The sequence below is a fragment of the Mytilus californianus genome, unplaced genomic scaffold (genome assembly GCF_021869535.1).
Source record: "Mytilus californianus isolate M0D057914Y unplaced genomic scaffold, xbMytCali1.0.p SCAF_5, whole genome shotgun sequence".
Classification (NCBI taxonomy): domain Eukaryota; kingdom Metazoa; phylum Mollusca; class Bivalvia; order Mytilida; family Mytilidae; genus Mytilus; species Mytilus californianus.
The window spans coordinates 88,612,187-88,621,241 of NW_026262701.1; the positions used below are offsets into that span (position 1 = coordinate 88,612,187).

General features: G+C 31.9%; 1 pseudogene; it reads right to left on the reverse strand.

Moving 5' to 3' along the window:
• Window positions 1–2,845: 2,845 nt before the first annotated feature.
• LOC127702806 (uncharacterized) lies at window positions 2,846–6,642 on the reverse strand (annotated as a pseudogene).
• Between the last annotated feature and the right edge of the window lie 2,413 nt (window positions 6,643–9,055).

Sequence of the window (9,055 nt, forward strand, 5' to 3'; positions counted from 1 at the left end):
TTATAATTGGAGTGACATATTTATTTGAAAATTTTCTGTTTCCTAAGTGCTGATGATTATAAGCTATATTTTTAGACATTTTGAAGATCATTACAGATAAATTTTATAGATTTTTAAAAGACACTGTATTAATGATAAATAAAATTTTGGATTTTTATATGACCGCAAAAAAAAATTTGGGGTCGTATATTGCTATCATGTCGTCATTGGCGTCGTCGTCGTCGTCCGAAGACATTTGGTTTCCAGACAATAATTTAAGTTTAAGTGTATGGATCTCTGTGAAATTTTACCAAAAGTTTCAATACCACAAAAGGAAGGTTGGGATTGTTCTTGTGGGTGATGATCCCAACCGTTTAGGAATTAGGGGCCCAAAACACGCATTTTTCTAGTTTCAGGACAATAACTTGTAATTAAGTGTATTGATTTCTCTTAAATTCTACCACATTTTACAAAAAGAAAATTTTCTTCAAATTTTTTTAAAAGGGGGGGGGGGGTAATTTTTTTATTCTCAAGATTTAAGAAATTAAAAAGATAATTTCTGCAAAAACTTTTTTTTTTTGGAAAGGGGGGGGGGGGGGGGAGTTGAGGGGGGGGTCAATTTTATTTCTTCAAGATTTAAGAAATTTTTAGTTTTCCAAAGAAAAATTAGGGGTCACAATTGCTATTTCTTTGTACATAGTCTGAAAACAGATTTACCAAGTATTGCACAACAGCAGAAATCTTCAATTGAATATAAATTCAAATCATATATCCAATTTTAAGTTCTTTGACTACATTTATTCTGTGTCAGAAACCTATAATGTGTCAGATATTTAATTACAATCCAAATTCAGACCTGTATCAAGCTTGAATATTGTGTCCATTTTTGCAACTGTTCATGGTTGGACCTCTGCAGTCGTATCCAGCTGCGCTCGGCGAAGCAGTTTATTTTTTCTTTTCTTTGGTAAAATGTGTTGAAGAATTTTGTGGTAAGTTTGTTTGTTATTCTGTAAAAACTAATTTTTTGAATGCTATATATATTTTTTTGATCAAGTGAACTCCTTTAAAAGCTAAACCTATATTGTCTATTAATAAACATATTTAGATTTCTGATTTTGGGCCCAGTTTTCAAGTTGGTCAAAATCAGGGTCCAAAATTAAACTGTGTTTGATTTCAACATAAATTGAATATATATAGGGTTTTTTGAAATACTGAATATAAACCTGTATTTATTTTCATTATTAATTAGATAATACCACATTGAGGTCCAAAGGGTCCTAAATTAAACTTTTGTTTAGTTTCATCAAAAATTGAATTCTTGGGTTCTTTGATATGCTGAATCTAACCATGTATTTAGATTTTGGATATTGGACCATAATAGGTAAATTAAAATTTTTTAAGTTCTTAGACCACATTCATTCTGTGTCAAAAACCTATGCTGTGTCAAATATTTAATCACAATCCAAATTCAGAGCTGTATCAAGCTTGAATGTTGTGTCCATACTTGCCCCAACTGTTCAGGGTTCGACCTCTGCGGTCGTATCAAGCTGCGCCCAGTGGAGTATTTTATTGGTTATGTAATAGATATAAAGTTTATAAAGTTTCAACATAAATTGAATATATATAGGGTTTTTTGAAATACTGAATATAAACCTGTATTTATTTTCATTATTAATTAGATAATACCACATTGAGGTCCAAAGGGTCCTAAATTAAACTTTTGTTTAGTTTCATCAAAAATTGAATTCTTGGGTTCTTTGATATGCTGATTCTAACAATGTTTGAGTGTTAAATCATATCTAATTTTAGAGAACTTAGTCATCACTGGTTGTTGTTATTATATTATTGATTATAATTTGAAAAATTACATCATATCTAATTTTAGAGAACTATTTATCCAGTTTGAGTTATTTCAACATAAAGTAAATATATATAGGGTTCTTTCAAATGCTGAATCTAAACCTGTATTTAAATATTAGATTTTTGGGCCCAGTTTTCATGTTGGTCCAAATCAGAATCCAAAATTAAACTTTGTTTAATTCAACAAAAATTGAATTGATGGGGTTCTTTGAAATGCTGAATCTAACCATGTATTGAGAGATTTTAGATTGTGGGCTCTTTTATCAAATTGGTCCACATTGAGGTCCAAAGGGTCCATAATTAAACTTTTGTTTTATTTTATAAAAAATTGAATTCTTGGGGTTCTTTGATATGCTGATTCTAACAATGTACTTAGATTTTGGATATTGGACCATAATAGGTAAATTTCCAATTTCAAATTTTTCAGTTCTTTGACCACATTCATTTAGTGTCACAAACCTATGCCGTGTCAAATATTCAATCACAATCCAAATTCAGAGCTGTTTTAAGCTTAAATGTAGTGTCCATACTTGCTCAACTGTTCAGGGTTCGACCTCTGAGGAAATCCGGTTTGCTGTCACTCGACAGCCTCTTGTTTTAACAAATTAATCAATGTATGAATTTTTTTGAATTACAATAATTTTTGCCATGGTTATTTGTTCATAGACACCAAATTCACAAATTCGTTCACTTTACTAATGATGGTAGTAGTTTTGGGAAAGCACTGCAGACAAACAATATGGAATCAGCCATACCACTTAAACTGATTGGCATCACACCTTGCAGAATTCTATAGTTTTTTTTATCTGTTCCATCTTTCTCTCAACGTGTATTCTTGCAGAGGCTACTCTTCTGGTGCATTCCACTTCACACTTTGTGAATTGCTTGTTTGAAGATGACATGAATGGAGGACAGTACAATTTAATTCCCTTGTTTTTAAAATCTGATCTTAAATGAATAAAAACTTTATCGACCATGACAGCATCTCATTTGTTAAGCATGTCTATTAATCCACTATTTCTTGTAATGTAAACATCAGAAGCAGATCCCCATACACTTTTGAAACAAACACAACAGCACCAGTCATACTAATCCGAACTAATGCTTTGAAGGTATTGTGAGACTTGTAATTTGAATAGGTTTGAGATTGATTCTCCAAAGAAGAAGGGGTCTGAATTAAAACTTCTGTACAATCAAGTACTATCCTTGTGTCTTTGAGATTGGCAAAACATTTAGGAATCTTTGCTTGTAGCACACTAAGAGGTGGTAGATAAACTAGTGACTTTAATCCTTGTTCCATTATATTGATCCAGGAATTGAATATTCTTGATATTCTACTTATTAGTTATTTTAAATCTGAACTCTAGGTCATTTATTAAAAGACCTAACCTTAATCTCATAAGTACCATAAGAAACTCATCTATTAGTCGTAGTTTCCTATTTGAACATTTTTCCATTATACAGTTGTCATCAACATTCATTCGGTCTGCCCCAATTAATTTTAGACTTTCAAATAAGGCAATGAACGTTTTATAATTTGGTAGACCAGTGTAAAAAAACTATTTGTTCATCAGAATCCTTTATGTTTTCTATGATAAGGTCAGGCTGACAAACTTGAATAGTTAGAGACGTTCTGCTTAAAGAAGCTTTGGTACTCTTATCATCAAAGTCGATCAATCCAGTTGTATCTATCTGCTCATCCTTGTTTAAATCATTTGAAAATCTGAAAATATATATGGATTTGGAAAGGGTGTTTTTATTCTATATCAGATATCTTATATAATAAAGTTTTTACAAGATATCTTAAAAACTTTATAAGATTTTTAAGATATCATCTAAAGTATAAAAGATATCTTATAAAGTATATAAGCTATCTTATAAAGTATATAAGATATCTTATAAAGTATATAAGATATCTTATCAACTATATGAGATATCTTAAAAAGTTCATTAGATATCTTGGACTCTGAGATCTTGGAAGTTAGAATAAAAAGTAAAATGGCTTGCCATATAATGGTTAATATGCCAGAAACAAATTTATGTGTTTATTGTTACCTGTATCATAAAAATTTGAATGGTAGATCAATTTATGCTGTTTTCTATATACTATTGGTATTTTGTGTATTTATTTCTGGTTGTAGTGTATTTTTTGTACTGTGGTTTCCCTTCAGGAACGGACAGAATTTGATCAAATTCATAAATTTTCCAATAAGAAGTTTAGGGTTCAATCGGACTAAAAAAATAGGGATGGTTGAGGTACATGTACAGTAAACTCATTGTTTTGAGGTAATGTCAAGGTGAAAATATCCCATCTACATGTAAATTCAACTTACTAAAAACAGACATATTAAGTAAAATTAAGGAATAACAGTACTGTAGTTGAAGAGTTGCCACCATCAATTGGCGATTTGATGGTCGCAAATGCAGTTTTACTGGCGACGCGTAGCGGAAACAGTAAAACGAAAATTTGCGACCGTAAAATCAAAATTGACGGTGGCAACTCTTCAACTACAGTACTGTTATTCCGATTCTAATGCATAACAAAAAGAAATAATACGCTAGAGCTTGAAAAAATGTATAAATTTGAAATAAATAAAATTCCACGAAACTTCATGAATGATTTTGGTGCGAAGACGTTATGGCTAAACGTGACGTCATACAAATGAAAACTTACAAACTGAAGGTTATTACGTTACTTCTACGATTCAAATTTGGATAAAATCACATCAGAACGGCGATTTTGAGGTAGGTGTTGTTTTATTTTCGATAATATTGTAGTAATCGATAGTTGTTGATCCATGCAAATCAAAATGGCGGGTTCCTCCTTAGTTACGACATGTCAACTGTGGATTTGATGGTAACTTTTAGCCAATGATAAAAATTGTTACATGAAAATTGCATTAGAATCTTAATTTAATGTCAGCAAAATAAAAATAACACTTTATAAATTGTATTTGCCCAATCCCTTTTATGGATTTACATCACTCATATATGGTACAGCATGTAGAGTCAGGTCAAACTAAAGACTTGAAGTGGTATTTGCTTTTTTCTGCTTTAATAACGCACATCATTTTGGAGCAAGGACAAAGACCATACTATATTATATGTTCATGTCTTAAGTCAGGAGCCTTTAATTAATTGGTTGTTATTTCTTGCTGTATAAAGTATATTTTTCTGTATTGTTTATTATATAAATCTGGCTGTTAATTTTATAGATTTTTTTAATGCTGTCATTTTGGTGCTGTGTCGTGTGAGCCTTTGCCCAAATTTAACTCATGGGCAATTGTACAACAAGTTTATTATCTTTATATTGAAAGTTATTCACAGTAAGGCCTTAATATATACCACCAGACCACTGTTTATACATCCATTTTTTTGTTTGTTAAAAGATGTACTGTACACAAATTTGTAACATGTGATTCGGTTTGTTGAAAATTAATTATAAGGCCGTCTTTGAAAATCCCTTAAAAAATGCTGACAGATCTGGCATAAATGTAATAGACATTATTCTAATGGCTTTAAAAAAAAACTTACCTTTCTTAATCAGTATCATCTGATATTTCTTTTTTTAATTGTTGCAATATTCTCTGCAGTAGCTTCTTCTGAGACTGAATAACTAGAAGAAAATATGTGTAAAAATTAACTAAATATACATGTTTCTTTGACACATTCCGCATTTTTATTCTTTGTGGTAATGTAGTCATGTATGTATGTATTTAAAAACACCCACAATGACCAACTTACAAAAATAAGTATGTACATGAATGGCATGAATATTGTACATGTATTTCCATCAAAAGCAAACACCAGTGTTCACATCTTTGTCCTCAATTTTTATTTCCGGATGCCAATTCTAAGACTTTTGGGTAATCTTTATCTTGTACTCTCTGTACATGTATGTATTTTGAAAAAAAACTGTTGAAGTGTTCAGTTATATCAAATTAAATGTACATTTACATTGTACAACATTGTGTCAAGTGGATGGAGAGTTTTGTTCCACAACTTATTTCATTTGGAATGTTGACCATTCATTGGGGTGTTAAAACAGACTTGGTGGTACATGTACATTGTACATATAGGTCTATTATTAGACATGCAGATTCTGGTGAGGTATCAAGATATCTTTTAATTTTAAAAAAAAATCATTCAATTTCAATGTGACACAGTCCAGGTATTTTGAATTTGTACAGTAATTTTACCCTTTTGTATTCTGCTGTATCGTACAAACTGAAAGTTAGTTAAATGGTTTCATCAAGTTCATGGTGCTTACGTGTACATGTACAATGTACATACATGTTTGACAAATGTATTTTAGTAACAAAACTTAAATCATGAGTGGAAATTGAAAGAATATCACAAGAGTATCTACAATTAATAATGAGTCAATGATAGAAAATTAGATAAACCTTAAGAGTGAATAGCATATTCAAATGGAGCTGCATTTGCACACTGGTTTTCTGCCTCTGGTTTCATCTGTTGAAATGGCAAATGTGGTAAACTTGTTTTACATAGTTTGCTGTTAGCTGTTGTCCTTGTTTTTTCTTCTTTCAAGTCCTTCTGTGGGAGAAACAAACTAGGTACTGTGTGTCGCCAAGTTCGTCCAGTTCCTCCAGTGCCCTCCAGGAAAGTGGTCAGAACACACTTGCGTGTAACTGTTTTGCTTGATTTGCTGATTGCACGCATCCAAGCGGATCTCAAGGCTTTGTTCCCAGGGAGATGATGCAGTTTGACTACTTTACCAAACCGACCGATCATTCCGGCCATGTTATGACAGTCTTTTATGGAACAATAGTTCTTTCCCATTGTCAGGTCCTTTAACCGGAAATTTTCATACCTACTGTCCAGGGGGGGGGGGGATAATTCAGTTCAGGAGCGAGAGAAAAAAATTATATATTTCTTCTCCAAGAGCACTGGTTATATGACTGACAACTCAATATCCTACAAGAACTACATAATGATTTCACCGGAACGGGTAAAGCAGTTGATTCTAATGATCCTATTCAAGTTACCTTCTCACATGCCCCGTGGATATGGAGGTGTAGCCATTCTATGGAAAAAGAATCTTGATAAACTTGTTACAACCTTACCAATTGGAAATGAGAGAATACATTGTATTGAGTTGTCTGGAAATCAGAAATTGTTATTTATTTCTATTTATCTCCCTTGTAAATCTTCAGATAATCATCTAAATGAGCTTTACGAACGTATTGACCAACTACATGAGATCATGGAAATTTATAAAGCTACTCACCAGATAATTATTGGTGGAGATTTCAATGAAAATATTTTTAATGAAAATAATTCTAATAGAAAAAGATATATACTTAACTTTATGTCTGATCATAATTTGACTACTACAGAAGTTGGAATTACCTTTACACATACAAGTGGCAACTCGTCTTCAGCAATTGATTATAAACTCTTCCAAGAAAAATTTAGGGACTGTATGCTAAATATTGAAAAAGCTGACATTATCTCAAATGATTCTGATCATCTTCCAATTTTACTTCGACTAAAATATGAACTACCCTGCAGAAATTCTAAAATTCAAAAACAATCTATCAGTAATAAAGTCAAGTGGAACAAAATTGATAAAGATAAATATAAAAATTTAATTCAATCATACTATAACTAAAGCTACAGTTGCAGTTGCTCTAAAAAGAAAATAAAGAAAACGAAACTACAAATCATGACTGAAAACATCTTTCAAGCAATCACAAAGAAAAAAATTGCGTTTTTTAAATGGAAACAAAAAGGTCGTCGATCTGACCCCAACAATCTTTACACTCTTCAAAAGAAAATTACCACCTCCTCACTTCGGAAACAATGTAGAATAGAAGTTGCACTTCTTAGAATACAAGAACGTCAGAAAATCATAGATGCAGGGTATAATGATTCGGCACTTTTTTATAGCCTTATAAAAAAACAAAGAGGAAAGCTTTCACGTTTTATTGAAGAATTGACAGTAGATGCAGAACTTTTCCAATCCCCAGAGATGTAATGAAGGGCTTGAATTTTGGAGATCTAGCAAAAAAATCTAACAATAACTCTTTTGACACTAAATATTTAAAATCTGTTGAAAAGGAAGCTACCCATATTATTAAAATGTGTAAAGATAAATATATTCACCAGGAAATTTCAACTGAAGAGGTAAAAATAGCTGTCTTAAAACTCAACACAAACAAAGCTGAGGATTTCTATGGTTTAACTGCTGAAAATTTTATTCATGGAAGTGAGGCACTACTACTACATTTACAACAACTTTTAAATGTTTGCTTTAAATTCTGTTACATACCAGATCTACTGAAAATTGAAACTTTATTTCCGGTGTTCAAAAATAAAGGAGATATGAAAAATGCCAAAATTAATAGAGGAATTACTATAACTCCAACCTACTCAAAAATTATCGAAAAGATCTTAAAAGAAAGAGAAAAACCCGAAAATTTTAATTTCCCAAAACCCGCTACAAAAAGGATTCACTGAGGGTACCTTACCTCTGATTTGTGAACTATTCATAGAAGAACTTGAAAGGGAAAGCAAAGACCTTAAACTTCCAGTTTACATAGCTTTATTCGATGGCAAGTCAGCTTTTGATGTTGTGGTACATGCTAATTTGATCCGCCGTATGTTTCAAATAGACTTTTCGGAACAATCCATATTGCTACTGAATTATTTATATGAAAATGCATCCTCGTGTATTAAATGAAATAATCTAATTTTAAAACATATGTATACTATAGACCAAGGGGTCCGTCAAGGAGGTGAACTCAGCGCTGACTTGTACAAGATTTACATTAATCCACTGCTCAATATTCTAAGTACATCAGGTTATGGTGGAAGAGTCGGAAACATCAATTGCTGTGCTCCTACATGTGCTGACGATGTTCTCATCTCCAATAATCCTGATTTACATCGCTTTAGACTTTAGCAAAAGGGAAGGATATTTATTGCAACCTACAAAACGTGCTGTTATCCCGGTAAAAACCTGCCGAAATTTTTTGAAAATTGAAGATGGATTTTGGAAATTGAACGGAAATAACATGCCAATCGTCCCAACCGCCTCTCATATAGGAATTCAAAAATCTGATAAAGATTCTGCGGACACAACTGGAAATATAAAGAAAGCACGAAGAGCGATGTATAGCCTAAAGGGTACAGAACTCCATGGAGAAAATGGTTAAGATAGTTAAATTTCAATATCTCTCATAAGAACATA